Source organism: Danio rerio, chromosome 17 (assembly GCF_049306965.1).
Source record: "Danio rerio strain Tuebingen ecotype United States chromosome 17, GRCz12tu, whole genome shotgun sequence".
In the NCBI taxonomy this organism is placed as follows: Eukaryota; Metazoa; Chordata; class Actinopteri; order Cypriniformes; family Danionidae; genus Danio; species Danio rerio.
In genome coordinates, this window is record NC_133192.1 from 27,425,366 (window position 1) to 27,442,906 (window position 17,541).

At 38.3% G+C, this 17,541-nt stretch overlaps 1 protein-coding gene and 1 long non-coding RNA gene across 21 annotated transcripts in view; one reads left to right on the forward strand and one right to left on the reverse strand.

Moving 5' to 3' along the window:
- Positions 1–17,541, forward strand: part of grid1a (glutamate receptor, ionotropic, delta 1a) — a 492,444-nt gene that overhangs the window by 116,152 nt on the left and 358,751 nt on the right. The window lies entirely within an intron of this gene.
- On the reverse strand, positions 7,842–15,136 carry LOC141378573 (uncharacterized). The gene is made up of 2 exons (XR_012393412.1): positions 14,811–15,136; positions 7,842–9,756 (listed from the first exon to the last, which is right to left on the reverse strand). It is a non-coding gene; the product is annotated as an uncharacterized lncRNA (long non-coding RNA).

Consider the following 17,541-nt stretch of genomic DNA (forward strand, 5'->3'; position numbering starts at 1 on the left):
AGAAACTCATAGACCGCTAAAAAAAATTGAGGCAATGTGGGGACAACATTTAAAAATAATATTTTTTATTACTCATTTATGAATAGTAATATTTTTTTTAATATAGCCTTTTTTTCTGATTCCAAAAAATTATGAAAAAATCTAGTATTTCTCATCTCGCGCACACGGACTGCTTGGACAACACTGAAATACATCACATCCGGTTGGCCAGTCGCATACGTTCTAGTCGCAGAAGTTCAAATATTTCAACATATCCGCAGCTCAATTCGGATTCGAATTTTCCGCATACGGAGATGATTGGAACACCACGCAGCTCCCGGACTACTCTCCATTGTAAATGAATGACTTCCGGTCTATTGTTTGTCGTTTGTCATGTGCAGTGGAAAGGATGCTTTAGCCACAAGGGCTAATTTTCATCTGTTTTACCTGCCAGTTTTTAAAATCAGAAAACACATCATTACACAAACAGTAACATTAACGTTACATACATAAAAAAAGATAAAACGTATAATAAGAATTTCATTAAAAGCTAGAGAAAAGAATTACACATGATTACATAAAAGAGCTAGCTGTACAAACTGAAAAATAGAAGTGTTTCTAACAAAGTGCCTGGTGCACAAGAGAGAAATTAATGCATCCTATCGGTGGTTTGTCAAGCCCACTCAAGTGAAATAAGCAAATTTTTTCTACTTCTGCGTACTGAATACATATCCATATTATCATACAATTGGTTTGCTGTGTTTTTCCCCTTGGCAGATTGTGCATCCTGCAACTTTTGGCTGAAGAATTGTCCTCTGTTTATTAGTATTCTCCATATGTTCAGGATGTACATTATACGCATGTGGTCACACATGTTGTCCAATGAGGAGTTTGCAAAGTTTGCATAAGCATATGACACGCCTCATTAATAGTTCACAGGCCGTTGTTTATAGTATTTGTGCCTCACTAATGTCAGTGCTTGTTGGCAGTATTTAATTGGCCAAAGAATATCATAAATGGTCTGTTCTCTTTCTTTTTTTCTGGCGTCAGTCTCTACGACATTGGCATATCCAGAAGTGTGAAAACGTTCTTTCTCCTCCTGTCTCCCACAGATACCAGACAATTTACCATGTTAATTTGCCATTAACACAATTACATTCTTACTTACAACTTTAATTAACATAGTGTTAAAACGTAAACGATCAAAAAATGTTTTGGTGACTGAACCGAAAGCTGATGTCTGCGATGGCATAAAATGTAGTTCATGAAATAGGCTGCCCCATTTCAGAGCAATGAAAAGCCTCACGCTAATGGAGCCTGGATCTCTGCAGGTAATGTCGTCTTTTGTAAGACATGTCTTTTCTGTAACAGCAAAGTTGCATCACAGCGACCAGAGGTTTCAAACACAATAAGTGTACATTTGTTACATTACAGCATTGGCTGTTTTTGGACACTGTGAGTATAAGAGACCCGGTTTACAGGTATACGGCTTTAATGAACAGAATGACGCCTACAGTTGTTCATAAGGTTGAAAAGGTCATTTTCTTTATTTTTGAAGAAATCAATACTTTTCTTCAGCAGGGATGCATCAAGTTGAACAAAAGTTGAAGAAGAGGGTTTTCCAAGACTGTTCTAGAATAAGGACAAAAAAAATAGTAACTATTTTATAATAGTCATGTTTTCTGTATGGTAGGTCACATAAATGCACCCTGGATGAACATGAGATACTTATTTAAAATAAAAAAAAGAAATGTTACAAATTTAAACAATATTTCAAGAGTTCACATTTAGATATTGCTTGATACTAATAGCAGGTTTGGCATGCTATCCCAGGAGAGAACCCTGAGCTCGGAGATAATTAAGCGAGGGCTTCCACCTGAACAATTAGCATTTATGCGGGTCCAAGATCAGGTAGTTCTCTTGACCTGCCCCTGGAAAATGAGGAAAAGGGGGAGATGGGATATTTGGGGGATTCTTCAAAAACGAAGAAAAGGGAAGTAAGGTGAAATGTGATATTTATTGTAGGTTTGGATTAATCTGATTGGTGTATCTATGAATGCAGATGAGAGACCAGCTGAGATCAATCACATCACGTGCTTCTCTCGAAATTAGTTTTCATTACTTCACTTATTTAAGCAAATATGTTGTTGATAATTCGAAAAGGATTTTATTTAGTGTTTTTTTACTATGGTATTGGTTTATGTTTCTGTATTTGAGTGATTAAGTAAGAGATGCAGATTATTAAATCTGTATTTTTCTTGTGTTTTTTTTATTATAAAATCATTTATTCATTAATTTTCATTAATCTTAGTCCTTTTATTCATCAGGGTTCACCACAGCGGAATGAACCGCCAACTTATCCAGCATATGTTTTACACAGCGGATACCATTCCAGCTACAACCCAGTACTGGGAAACATCCATACACACTCATTCATTGCACACATACCCTATGGCCAATCTGGCCCATAGCCAACCTAGTGAATGGGGTGGGTTTTTTTTTTTTTTTCTAAACTTTGTAGACAATTTTGCTGTTATTCATCCATTTTGTATTTAATGATGAGATTTAAATATTTGTGTGACATTTAAAGCACTGTTTTACTGGCTTGTCGGATGGTCATCGTAATCATTTTTTGATGTGCCAAAAATATTTCCTAAAGATTTAGAATAAAGAAATATGAATAAATACTTATTTTTAAAATAAAAATTCATTACATGATTAGAAAAAAATAGGAATCTGTTAAAGTTTTAAATTAATTACTAACCTATTGTGATTTATTAGGCAAATAAACTGGCCTGCACATTTAACTGTCCTAAGTCAGAATTTGGTTATTTGAATAAAAAAGAAAACATAATAATAATAATAATAATAATAATAATAATAATAATAATAATAATATTAACGTAAACCTTCACGATTTTTCTAGCCTCTTTTGAAAAAAAGCACCTTAACGCTAGTAGTTAAATTAGAATTTAAATTATTAATAATATTTAAATATGGGCCGCTTTTGGTGCTTCACAAGTTTTTATTTGTCATTTTTTGTTTTAAATATAAAGTTCAAGATTTAGAATAAAAGTTACTTTGTTACTTGTCTTCTTTATTTAAAAACAATAAAAATACACTAGATCAATAGTGAAAGATTTATGTTTGCATTGGTCAAAACTGATCAGCTGAAGTCATGACAACAGAGGAATCCAACATAGGATTCCTCTTATTCTTAAAGTCTTCTTAGATGGGTTATTTTCACAATTTATAATGGCATAGCTGTCAAAATAGGACAAATTAGCCCATGTATGGGACAAATGCTGGACCATTTGTCAGTGAGGGGTGGGTCTTTTGAACCACCCAAACCCGCCCTGGCTTTGAGCCTGCCAATTTAGTTTGTTCAATTCACCTACTGTACATCACTTGTCTTTGGACTGTGGAGGAAACTGGAACACATGGAGCAAACCTAAGTGATCACAGGGAGAACATGCAAACTCCACACAGAAATGCCAACTGGTTCAGCTGGGAATCAAACCACCGACCTTCTTGCTGTGAGGCGACACTGCTAACCACTGAGCCACTGTGCCACCAACTATTTTAAGTCTATAAGTATAAAACTATATTAAACTATATATAAATTTAAATATCTGGATTTTCTGTGTGAACTTCTTAACAATTTTGTACATATACCCAGATATATCCCAGCTATTTTAATAGACCAAACAGTATATTTTACTTGAAAAATCTAAGGAAAGGGGCTTTGGATTAGTGGATTTCTCTTTCACTTTCTCTCTTGCTCCTCATTATCATTAATGCCATCATCTCTAAATGGGGCTGTGCAGTATTGATCAGAGCTTTGTCAATGCTGCCTTGATGTCACGGCTCTCATTTCCTATACACTGACAGAGACGCTCAAGAATGTGTCAATCAAGTAATCATCATTCAGCCCAGATCTCCTTCCGTCCTTTAGGAAAACACCATTCTTCCTGCTTCCTCTGTTTTTCTTCATCTACAGTAGTTGGCTTCATTGATTAAAGGAACAGAGATGACCACAGGAGTTGATTGAATGGGGTGTTTTGGGTGATTGAAGTGGATGAAATGTTTGACGTCATTAGAGAACTTGATCTTATTAGTATTTAAAGGTAGCAATATATACAGTTTGTTCAGAATAAATTTGAGTAGAATGCCTTGTCAATGTACATTTGAGATGCAGCGATTATAGATTTTAGTTGTACGATTATAGTCTGAGAAATAATCACGGGTTTACGGTTATTAAGATTATTATGCATTCATTAATTTCAAAACACTGCTATTTTAAAAAAATCACATGACAACTCCTTACATTTTTAAGTGTTATTTATTGCTGCTCAGTAATCAATTTTTTCAAGATTTTTTTTTTTTACATTTAAACATGAGCAATAATTTTACATGGAAAATAAATGACAGAACAATGAATGAATGAATAAATAAATATAAGAACTAATAAAAATAGTATTTGTCTAATTTAGATTTTAAAATTAACTTTCAGTTAATAAGAGAATAATAATAATATGCTTTCAAGAAAGAACAGACAAAAGAAGGGAAGAAAAGTCTCACTTCTATTACTGTTTAAAAGTTTTGGTTTCGATCGGTGTCATTTTAAATGGGCAGTCTTGTTATGCACCAACACTTTTCTGTGTTTGTGGGAAAAAGCAGGCGAGCCAGCCGATCAAATATACTGTAAGGCAAGGCAAGGCAAGGCAAGGCAAGGCAAGGCAAGGCAAGTTTATTTATATAGCACATTTCATACACAATGGCAATTCAAAGTGCTTTACATAAACAAGAATAAAAGAAACAAGTAAAATAAAAATAAAAACAAATAATAAAAATGCGTAAAAACAAAACAAAACATAAAAACAGGTAAAATGTGATATAAAAGAATGAAGAAGAAGAGAAAAACATGATAGTGCAATCTGTCGGACGCAGCACAGTGCTCATTCAGTAAAGGCACAGCTAAACAGATGTGTTTTCAGTCTTGATTTGAATGTGCCTAATGTTGGAGCACATCTGATCATTTCTGGAAGCTGATTCCAGCAGCGAGGGGCATAGTGGCTAAAAGCCGATTCACCCTGCTTTGACTGAACTCTTGGAACTTCTAGTTTATATGATCCTAATGATCTGAGTGATCTGTTGGGTTTGTATTCAGTGAGCATATCTGTAATGTATTGAGGTCCTTGGCCATTTAGTGATTTATAGACCAGTAATAATACTTTAAAATCTATTCTGAATGTAACTGGCAGCCAGTGTAAAGACCTGAGGACAGGTGTGATGTGCTCTGATTTTCTGGTTCTGGTTAGAATTCTGGCTGCAGCGTTCTGGATGAGCTGCAACTGTCTGACTGTCTTTTTAGGAAGACCAGTGAGGAGGCCGTTACAGTAATCCACCCTGCTGCTGATAAAAGCATGAACAAGTTTCTCTAAGTCTTAACTTGAAACAAAGCATCTGATTCTTGCTATGTTTTTGAGATGATAGTATGCTGATTTACTGACTGCTTTGACATGACTGTTAAAACTCAGATCTGACTCAAGAGTCACACCAAGATTCTTGACCTTATTTTTTGACGTTTGACCTTTAGTGCCAAGGTATGCATTTACCTTGAGAACCTCATCTCTGTTCCCAAACGCAATGACTTCAGTTTTCTCTTTGTTTAACTGAAGAAAGTTTTGGCACATCCAATTGCTCATTTCATCAATGCATTGGCAGAGGGTGTCAATGGGGCTGTAGTCATTAGGCACTAAGGCTAGGTAGATCTGAGTGTCATCAGCATAGCTGTGGTAGGAGATTTGGTTCTTTCTCATTATTTGGCTCAGAGGGAGCATGTAAAGGTTGAACAGTAGAGGTGCCAGAATCGAGCCTTGTGGGACTCCACATGTCATGGGTGTCCACCTCGACCTATGCAGCAAAGCTTCTTTGGCGATGATGTAGGCAGTTTTAGATCTTATAGCGGCCGTTTGGGCTGAACATGCAGGTGGGTTTGCAAACCTGTGTACTTTTCATTGCGTCTTCCTCAAACTTCAGCCGTTTGCATTTCCAATGGTCACAAAAGCTGTCATCTCAACTATGTGCGCCTGAAAGGCATGAGCGGGTTGCCTCGTTTGCGCGTTCCTCCATTGTAAATAATGAACTTGCCTTATAGTTAATAGCCTCAGCCAAAGTTAATCCACTGTGCATGGTTATCAGTCTCAGTGTACAAGCTTGCAATACAAATCACACTAAACAATAAGTTACATTAGAAATAACTACTCATTTGTTACAATTCTATGAATCCAGTGCTATATTTAGTACTACACAACACAAAATTCAACTTAAACATTTCATGCATCAATATTTTTGTCTCAATAATATTGTAGGCCTGAAAACTTTAAAAGTGCACATTTTTGAAAGTGATAGCCCCTTCATACAAACATATGGATTTGAATTTGTGATAATTCCTGCACACAGGAAAAGTGCTACCATTTTTTTGAGTGCATTTAGTTTAAATCCTTGATAACGAGTTCATAAAAGTTAATGTGACTGAAAAATCCCAAAACACAAGAATATATTAAATTGTAATTTATATTAAAACTGAACTTGTTTGTGTGTAATGTAATCATGTAATCATATTTTACAACATTGTTATTTTTGCTTCTTTTGGATTTCATAAAGCCTTTGTGACGATAAAAGACCTTGAACAATACTGTAACGGCCCCTGCTTTGTTTCTGTGTTTAGTTTTGTTTAGTTCCATGTTTTTATTAGTCACGCCCTGTTAGTTGAGTTTCACTTGTTAATTACCATAGTTATTCAGACAACATAGTCAGGTGACGTTGGATTTTGGGCACATCCTAATACAACCTAAAATCAACCAAATATCAACATCATTTGCCATCGTTATTGGACGTCAAAATAACGTCCTTAGATGCTGGCTTGACACTGAAATTTGGTCATCTGATGTCACAACCTAGATCTAATCTATTATTAACTTCTTATGATGTTGTGTGGCTGCTGGGATGTGTTGTCTGTTTTTTTAATGTTATTTCTATGATGTCTGATTTTTTCATTGCAGTTCTTGATTTATTTGGTTTATGTTTTAACTTGAATGATCAACAAACCTGAACAGACTGCATTTGGATCCTCACACTTGTTTCACTACTTGCACCACACATCAGACATAACAACAAGCACACCCAAAAATGTATTTTTTTTTATTTGCTTGTTCAAACTACTTATTCAAAATAAGCGAAACATCACAATTTCAGAGCTTTTTTGACAAAACTTAATTGTTTCATGTTCAATCCACTAAAATTCTATAAGTTCTAAGTGTGTTGTGACAACATGAACGAAGTGTTTAGACCCCTTTATATTTCTTACAGTTCATCATACAAAAGTGTTCATTGTATATGCTGTCAGCATTGATGAAATCACTATGTATTTGTTGTTTAGATATTAGAGGTGATCTGATTGGATAAAATGTTTTTGTGTCATTTTTATCAAACAAAAAAGCCTACGTATCGCATCCCTGACATACACAGAACTTACTATATAAAGGGAATTCAACAATAGCTTGAGAAATCCTCTGTAAAAACCCAAGTGCACTTGTCTGTTTCAAAACATTGTGTTTATGTGAACAGTACCAGACAAAAGCACTTTTAGAAAACATGCTTTAAAGTGACCAGCACCGCTCGGGAGTGGGTCGATGCTAACTGCATTAAATCCTCCCTGAAATGGCTGCTTGAGGGACGGAGATATATATCCCACTGTCCAATGGTTTAAAGTGATCAGCTAGAGTCAAGCGCTGTGTAGTGGCAATTTCCTTTAAGGAGGCGCTCTCGGTGGTCAAGAAACAAAGTCTTACCCGGGATGTCTTTTCAAAGCTTTTATTCTTTGCAAAGAAGGTCACAGTCATACAGCAACAACAGTTTCTGCAGAGTGAGACAATGAAGCAAAGTGTGCTCATCCTTTTATCTGGGTTGTGCTGCTTACGAGGTCAACTCCAGTTCAACCCAAACCACACATACCACGACAGGTGTGAAAACCATCCTGCTGCTTCCCTGTCATATATCACACAGCCCATGCCCCTTACCCCTAACAAATGTTCATCTTAAAGCTAATTGGAAAGATAAGGACCACGTGGTCACATACGGGAATGTAAGGCTGTATAAACAAAAGTACACTGTGAACACAAGTGACTTTTCACACATCTAAAGATGAGGAGTAAGCAAGTTTTCACTACACATGTTCATCTAAAAATTAATTTCCATTACAATTCCTCTCTTTTTATCATTCATTGATAACTCACTATTAAATTCATTTTTCAATTGAATACAAAATCACACTGATTACAAAAATCATTTAACAGGTTTCTGCACACATCAAATACACTAGAGATGTTTAAACACTCTTCTTAATAGTTTCCCCATTAAGATTTATCTTTCAAAACATCCCTCTTCCCTGGGAGCCGGGCTAAACGAATAATCACTGTTATTGCGCTCCCGATCGAAATCGGACCCTCAGTCACCCCTCAGAGGTTCAAATCCGAGAAATTGCCTGTTTTTTTTCACATTATTGATTTGTTTACACAACAAAATTCTAGAAACATTTCTTCAATTAGTTAAAAATTATTAACACTCTACAGCAATTCATCAATAACACTCATGAACATAGGAACACGTTGTTTCTGTACTCTTAAACATATATCACATTTACACCCTTCTCTCAATTTTCATGTAAATGATCACTCTTTTGAGATTTGTTACAGAACATATATAAGCAAGCAGATAGTTATCTTAAATTTCAAAAAATCTGGTTCGTTAATATTTTCCCAATTAAGTAACAGCCGTCACCTAAAATATTGTTCTCAGTTGTTTACAGTTTTTCCTTATCCATTTCTATGTAGCTGCTGCTATCATCAAAGTCATAATCAAAATCTTCACCCATGTCAATATTCATACCCTCTTCATTCACGGCCACTCTTATCATCTGATGGGATGTTGTAGGTGTAATCAGTCTGTCCACTGTCCATAATACAAATCTGAATATACATGGCAGACAACATAATATCACTACACCCATCCCCAATACAGGTAACACCACAGTAAAGGCCCAGTAGATCCAGTTTCCCCACTTAAATGACAGCCAATCTAGCTCTGGGTTGCTAACTTTCTTAGGTTCTTTTACGGTCATTCTCATGTGGGTCACAATGTCGGAAATGTTTTGCTGTAATCAGGTTAATTAAGGTGACACTAGCTGCAATGCCAGTGTTGTTCTCCTCAGACCACACATTCCTTGCACACGGAATGGATGCTAGCGAATCTTTTCATCCATCTTCAGATCCTTATGTGATGGTCAAGCACAGCTTATTCACCTCTCTTTTGGTCGTCTTCTCCTCCGTCTGATTGCTGCTTGGTGTTGTATTAAGAAGTTACTGTTTCACACACACCTCTTGAGTTGTTGTTGTTTCTCCCCAGCTGTGACCTTGCTTCCCTCAGATAACATCCTGCTGTTTTCCTTCAGATGGTTTCAGAGCCCCTCTTTCTCTCCTACTCCCTCGTGGAATCCTCCTCAGGAGATGGAATTTTCCTGCAGTGGCCATCATGCACCCACGTTGCGCGCTCTGCGACCTTCACCACCGTCTCAGTGATCAATAACACTTGAAATGGACCCAGCCAGCGCTTTGCTCTCCAGCTCTTTCTCCTCAGGTCCCTGATCACCATGAAATTGCCAGGCCTCAGACTGTGCAGTGGTCTCTCAGCAGCCTTCCCCTGTGCAGCCTTTACCTGCACACAAACATTGGACAACACATGAGACATATCTTACAGTAATTCAACATGTCATTCTCACACACATCTGTTGAGGGCAGCTGCTGTGGTTTACCAAAGAGAATTTCAAACGGGCTCAAATTCATTTTTGATCTTTTTCTCATTCTCATGTACATCAGGACAATGGGTAGAGCTTGAACTCATGTAAGCCCTGTGTCTTCACAACATTTTGCCAATTTGTTCTTCAGTGTACCATTTTCTCTTTCAACAGCTCCACCTGAAGCCGGATGGTAACTGCAATGTGTTCTCAAATCAATTTCCAAATATTGGCCCACTTGTTTGATTGCTTCATTAACAAAATGAGTACCATTATCTGAACTTATTTTTCGTGGTATTCCCCATCGCGGTACAATTTCAGTCAGTAACGCTTTTGCTACCGCAGCCGAATCTTGTTTTGAGGTTGGGAAAAACTTCAACCCATTTTGACCACATGTCAACCATCACCAAACAGTACCGTTTCCCATTACATGGGGACAATTCAATGAAATCCATCATCAAATATTCAAATGGCCCTGTTGGAGGTGGATGAGATGATTGTGGGACTTCTATCGCTCTGGCCACATTATGTGTGTTGCAAATTACACATCGTCTACAGAAATTGTCCGCAAATGTAGTGAACCCCTTTGTGAACCACAGTTCATTCATTTGCGCAACCATTGCTGTTTTTGACGCATGATCTTTACCGTGAAGTAATTTCGCATAATGTTGGAAAAAATGTTTTGGTAAACACGCCTTGCCCTCAGCACACATCCACACATTATCTTTCATCACACAGCCAGACTGTCTCCACTTGTTTTTTTTTTTTTTTTCTCCAGCCCCGTCGCGAAGGTCTGCATGTCCTGCAAAGAAGAACACACGTCATTGTTATCATCAGCAGATAGCAAAGAACATTCGCAGTAATCCTTGTCTCGTGATGCCGCGACTTTTGCTGCTCTATCTGCTCTGGAGTTACCTGCAGAAACAGAATCTTTATTGTTAGTGTGCGCTGCGCATTTACAAATGGCCAGTTTGTCAGGTAGTAAAATCGCATCCAGCAGCGCTGCCACTAAAGGAGCATTGAGTATTGGTCGACCATCAGACTTTAGAAATTTTCTGTGTTTCCACAGAGCCCCAAAATCATGAGCTACTCCAAATGCATATCTTGAGTCAGTGTAAATTGTAGCCTCTTTTTCTGCCATTAATTTACATGCTTCTGTCAACGCCACGAGCTCTGTGGCCTGTGCCGAATAGTGCCCTGGCAATTTCCCAGAGGTCAACAGATCAAATTCAGTTGTTACAGCGTAACCAACTTTATTTTGGCCTGTTTGTGGATCTTTAAATGCTGAACCATCCACAAAGAGGACATTGTTACAATTTTCAAGTGGTTCGTCAGAAAGGTCAGGTCATGGTGTACACACCTGTTAAACAACAATGATGCTCCTCCCAATCTTCCTCAGTATGATGGAGAGTAGCAACATTCAAACCTGTGCATCACTTAACATTTGCATTTGGCATATCTAACAAGAGTGTGATATCTCAGCCAGCGGGCTGTTAACAGATGCAATGTTTTTTGTTCTTGGAGTATCATTGACACAGAATGTGGCACCATCAGTATCAAATCAGAATACCCAACAAATCTCTTGAAGCCATAACAGCTTTTTCCCGCAGCCGCCACTGCTCTTAAGCAACGTGGCAGGCCTGCTGCTACGGGGTCAAGTTTGCTAGAAAAATATAGGCCACAGGTCGCAGTCTACCTCCATGATCCTGTAGGAGTAATGACGTCATGAACCCACTTCTTTCATCTACCATCTGAACAAATGGTTTTGTTGGTACAGGCAAACCCAATGCAGGGGCTTCAGCCATTTGTAATTTCATGTTTACAAATGCCTGCTGTGCCTCTGTTGTCCACTCTAGTTTGTCAGTGGATTTCATCCCCTTCCCTAGTGTTAGGGCTCTCATGGGTTGTTCCAAAATTGCATAATTTGCAATAAATGTGCGACAATATGAGCAAATACCCAAAAAAAAACAACATTTGTTTTTTCGTTAATGGTTTTGGTAAATTTTTTATACCATTCACCCTTTTTTGATTTGCTGTGTGGTGTAATGACGTGCCCCAAAAATGTTACCTTTTGTTTAACAAACTGCAATTTTGTCAAACTGACTTTGTGGCCCTCCTTAGCCAAATGCTTAAGAAGAGTCACAGTGTCTTTCACACACGTGTCTTCATTCTCAGCACATATCAACAGGTCATCAACATACTGTAACAAAGCAGTTCCAGCTGTCAGGGTCAAAGGTTCCAAACTTCTTAACAACGCTTTATTGTATAAAGTTGGAGATGCTGTAAAACCCTGACACAGACGTGTAAAAGTGTAGCCTTTACCATTAAAATTGAATGCAAACCAAAACTGGCTGTCTTTGTCAATTGGCACACTGAAAAATGCATTTGCCAAATCAACCACTGAATAGAATTGTGATTTTTCAGGAATTTGTGACAAAATTGTGTACGGATTTGGAACTAATGGAGCCCTTTGTTTGACAGCTGCATTTACTGCTTGCAAATCTTGTCAGTCTTCGGCTTCAACACACTGCTTTACAAATAGGCCTAAATCAGCCCAAGACTGATGTTTACCCTTGCAAACTGATATGTGAGGCACAGCCTGTGCTAACGTGAGATAGAATGAAAGCTGCTTTTCTGACAGAGACACTGAAACTGCACACAGACTATCCTTTCCGTACATTTTCTCTAAAATCAACGTTTCATTCACATTTGTCTCAAACCAAGCTTTCTCAAATTCCTCATCTGTAAATTACGACATGTGACGTGCAATGCAGTTCACCAAGAGACATATCAATGTCAAAAGGTTTTACTCAATCTTTAGCCAATTTGCAGATTACATCAGCCCATTGATTGTTTTCAATGAGTCTGTGATTCAACCAGCAAACAACAAAATTCCTCCTTTTTTTTTTTTACTCTCACACCTGAGAAGTCTGCTGTTAGAACTAAGTTTAATTTACACAAAATATCCCCTCCAATGAGTGGTATCAGACATTTTGGCAAACAAACAAATGCATGGTTGAAAATTTTACCCCCCTCTGTCTCACAGGTCAGTGGAGCTGTAAATCACTCGATCACTGTATGACCAGATGCAGACAGAGACTCGTGAAATTTGTTTTTCAAAGGTATTTCACACTGTAGGTTACATGGTCGTATGCAAGATCAGCTAGCTCCACTATCAGCTACAAACTCAACCAATGTATTCTCAATCAACATAGCATATTTTGGCATATTTAAAAAATGCTTCACTAAAAAAAAAACAAAGCCATTTCATCAGAAAAATGATCATCATTACTGTGATCAAAATTACAGTGGGAAATGCAAGCTTTTTTTTTTTTCATTGCAGAGAGCCAGTATGTCAGTGTATGTGAATATGTGTGTATAAAAATGTGTCTGCATTTAAACTTGTTAGTAAAAATATGTTCACTTCCCTTTACTGTAGCTGTTGGCTGCTTGCCCAGACCCTCTCCGTTCTGCTCTTCCCTCTCCGCACATCAGCTCAGTTGTTGGTTTGCGCCTTTTGGATCAATCCTTGACCAAAAGTCCATCTCGGTGGCAAGCGCAGACATTTAGTACAGTTTCTCGTCATGTACACCACAGGCTCTGCAGATTTCATCGCCATCCGTCACATTCCAGTTTCTCCATCTTCTGGTATCTTTCTCACCCTTGACACCTTTGTCGCCTTTGAACTTGCAATATCTTTGGTTGTCAGGTCTTGGTTGGATCTTTGGTTGGCCGCTTGTACCAGAGCCATGTACAGCTCGTTTTCTGCTTTCTTCTTGTCTTGCTCTTGCTTCACTGTCAGCTTGTCTTCAGCATGTTGAGCACACAGCAGAATGTCCGTTAAATGTCCATTTCTCCAGTTCAAACAGATGTTCTCCACTCGCTCGAGGTGGGAATTTCGTTGGTGCGGTCGGAGGTCTTCTGGGATAGTAGCAGTTGAGGTCAGGGTCAGTTCTCAGGGCTCGCAGCTCAGCCACGGGATAGTGATGGTACGGCGGTACATGTATGGAAACAGATGTATAGAAAAGATTAGTATTGCTAATTAATCTTTCATTCATACTTTCACATTTTCACTTGCTTTTTCCTTCACTTTATCTCCTTCATTCTTTTCTCTACATGCCACTTCTTCATTCTCTTCCCTACATGCCAGCTGCCTCTGCAGCATTTTCCTCTTTGCCTCTTATCTGCCTTTTTGAGCCAACAATCAACAGTGTCTCCACACGACACACACACATGCCTTTCACAAAAACAACCTGCTTTTCCTTCTGCCTTCTCAATCAACTCTTTCATTTTGTTTAACCTAGTAACACTCAACATTCCCTTTCCCTCAGAAACTTATTAGTTAACTTATTAAAGAATACTTTATTAGTTTTCCTATATCTTGCATGCTTTTTTAAAAAAAATTTCCATATTTTTTTTTTTACCATATTCCAAAACACCGGTTTATCATATTTTCTCACCTTACTTTGGGACTTCCCCATGCTGGCAATGATCTATCCCCTGGACTTTGTCGGTACCTATTAATCTGTTGGACGTCTCCAACAGATTTCGACTTTTCACCTAAAATCGAAAAGTTAAGCTATGCAGCTCTAATTTCGTGGCCCCCAATTTCAACCCCCTTTTAGAAGTAAATCGCTGGCCCCTGATTTCAACCCCCTCCCGGGAGTAAATCGCAGTTAGCTAGCCAAACGTATTAAAAAGGTCTTGATCTTAGTCAGGCGCCAGATCTCACTTGTGTAAGGTCTTGATCTCAGCTAAATGCCAGATCTCACTTGTAGAAAAGGTCTCGATCCCCGCCTGATGTCAGATCTCACTTGTCATTAATCACGCTGCTATCCCACATAGACAGATCTACCAGCATGGAGATGACCCACATAGAAGTAAAACCCAATTACTCTTGGTTAAATTAATCAAATCCCCAAAACTTGTTAAATTTCTTTTTCTTTTAACAATAAACAAAGAATTTGTTTCTTACCAGAGAGTTCAGATGCCACTGAGTTCTTTTTCCCAGATGTCAGTGGGGTTCTTCTCCGAGCCCGGCGGTCGGCCCCTCAACCCTCAACCAAGCGGGGCAGGGCTGTGACACGAAGTCCCAGGATGATCAGTCACCGTCCGCAGGGTCCGGAAAAGTTCCTCCAAGACATCCCACTTCTGACACCAAATTGTAGTGGCAATTTCCTTTAAGGAGGCGCTCTCGGTGGTCAAGAAACAAAGTCTTACCCGGGATGTCTTTTCAAAGCTTTTATTCTTTGCAAAGAAGGTCACAGTCATACAGCAACAACAGTTTCTGCAGAGTGAGACAATGAAGCAAAGTGTGCTCATCCTTTTATCTGGGTTGTGCTGCTTACGAGGTCAACTCCAGTTCAACCCAAACCACACATACCACGACAGGTGTGAAAACCATCCTGCTGCTTCCCTGTCATATATCACACAGCCCATGCCCCTTACCCCTAACAAATGTTCATCTTAAAGCTAATTGGAAAGATAAGGACCACGTGGTCACATACGGGAATGTAAGGCTGTATAAACAAAAGTACACTGTGAACACAAGTGACTTTTCACACATCTAAAGATGAGGAGTAAGCAAGTTTTCACTACACATGTTCATCTAAAAATTAATTTCCATTACACGCTGCCAATGATTAGACTCAAAGTGCTTGTTGCGGGTATCATTTCAGATGAGTTGCATCACAGACTACAAGGGCCTGTTGCTTTTGCACGCCTTTTCAAAATCTGTTGGTGAAGTTGGGGAACATTTTGGTTTGTTTGGTTATGAAAGATACTGTTTGGCTCAGAATAAAGCTGTGTGTTTGCTTCCTGCCAGAATGCTGACGACTCCAAGCATGAACAGCCTTGACTTTCATGCATTTCATGCTGCATGAGCTGAAATGGTATTTCTTTAAAGTCATCAAAGTGTGGTTATTTTTACTATGCATAAACGGTGACTCTGGGTCAAACGTCACACAGTATTTCACTAGGGTAAAATCAATCTCTGACATCTCTCTGACAACAAAACATACATGCAACATAATGGAGATGACGTAAGATCAAATATGAGAGGATTTTGAGCATGATATGAAGTAAAAGCATGATCTACAAGTCTGCAATTTAGGTTGTCTGTGCACAGATTTGCCAAGAAAAAAAATAGTAGAATATGAAGGAGATATTTGGTTTTGAAGGCTGTTCCTCCTCCAGAAATGTTATATTTATTCTATCTTGCTCAGTCATTGGCTGTTGGTCTATTGCATTGTCTATTGCATTCCAATCAAAACGCATTTTACACCATAATATTTAAAGGTTCAGGACACCCTGGAGAACTTTTTTTTTTATATTAACAGATTTGTGTGTGTTGAGCATCAGTTAAGACAATGTTAGCACCTGTCAGCTTTAATTGTGGGGAAAACTGGATAATTTTGAGCTTTTGTCAGCTAATTTCAGCTTCCGGGTTTAAAATTATTTTTGGGGCGGGATCAAAATCGGCGACGTATCGCAGAACTACAAGTGCAATGATGACCCGTCGGTTTCTCATTATTATTCATAGCGGAGTTTTCTTATCCTATGAGAAGAGCCGGCTGCTTAATTATTCATGAGACCTGCCAGACCTGCCAGAGTCAAGCCCGAGCTGTGAGACACAGACCCACAGTATTTAGCTGTTCATGAAGGCTCATATGCGTTTGTTTCCATGATCCACGCGGTTTGTTGCATGTTTTCCTCCACGATCTTGTTAGGGCCGATCATACAGCAAAGCTGTGTGTGTGTTGCTAGCATTTTTGTCGGGAGAGCAGCACGAGAATTAGAGTATGGCGAACGCTGTCTTTCATCAGGAGTTTGTTCACATTCAGACACATCACTGTGCTGCTGTGTTTGCCTAAATCCTCCAGATTACCAGCAGGGCTAACGGTTAAAATAGACAGGTCAGGAGACCTGCTGCACTGAGTGTGCTGGATACAGGGATTGAGTGAGAAGTCCTCATTTATAGGGTTTACATGAACACACTTATCTTTATAATGATATAAATTGTGGTTATGTGTATAGGAAATTACGAATAACAAATGTAGCAGGGCATTAAATCACTGTTCATTTCTTTGCATTTTAACTTTGTAAACTATAAACTCATGTGTCTCCTCACGGTTTGTCTCATTTTGTGAGCTAACTGACAACAACAGTTGTTCGCTCACGTTCTCCCCTGCTGGCTACGCCCACTCCTGCCCGATGCTCGCGGAGCTCCACGCCCATTAATCATGCATCTTTTGAAAAAATTCTGAAGTAGACTTTAACCGAAAGTGGGGGGTGTCATGGCCCTTTAAAGTCACTCATAAGTCCATATATTTAATTTGCTAAATATTTCAAAAGCATCAGCATTTTCAAATTTCAAATTTCATCAGAATTATTAGCCCCCCTTTTAGTTTTTCCTAATATTTCCCAAATTATGTTTAACAATGCAAGGACATTTTCTATGTATAAATAAGTATGTCTGATAATGTTTTTTCTTCTGGAGAAAGTCTTATTTGTTTTACTTTGTCTAGAATAAAATCATCTTTTAATTTAGTAAAAACCATTTTAAGGTCAAAATTGTTAGGCCCTTTAAGCAATTTTTTTTCCAGATTTTCTACAGAACAAACCATCCTCATACAATAATTTGTCTAATTACCCCAATCTGCCTAGCTAACCTAAATAACCCAGTTGAGCCTTTAAATGTCGCTTTA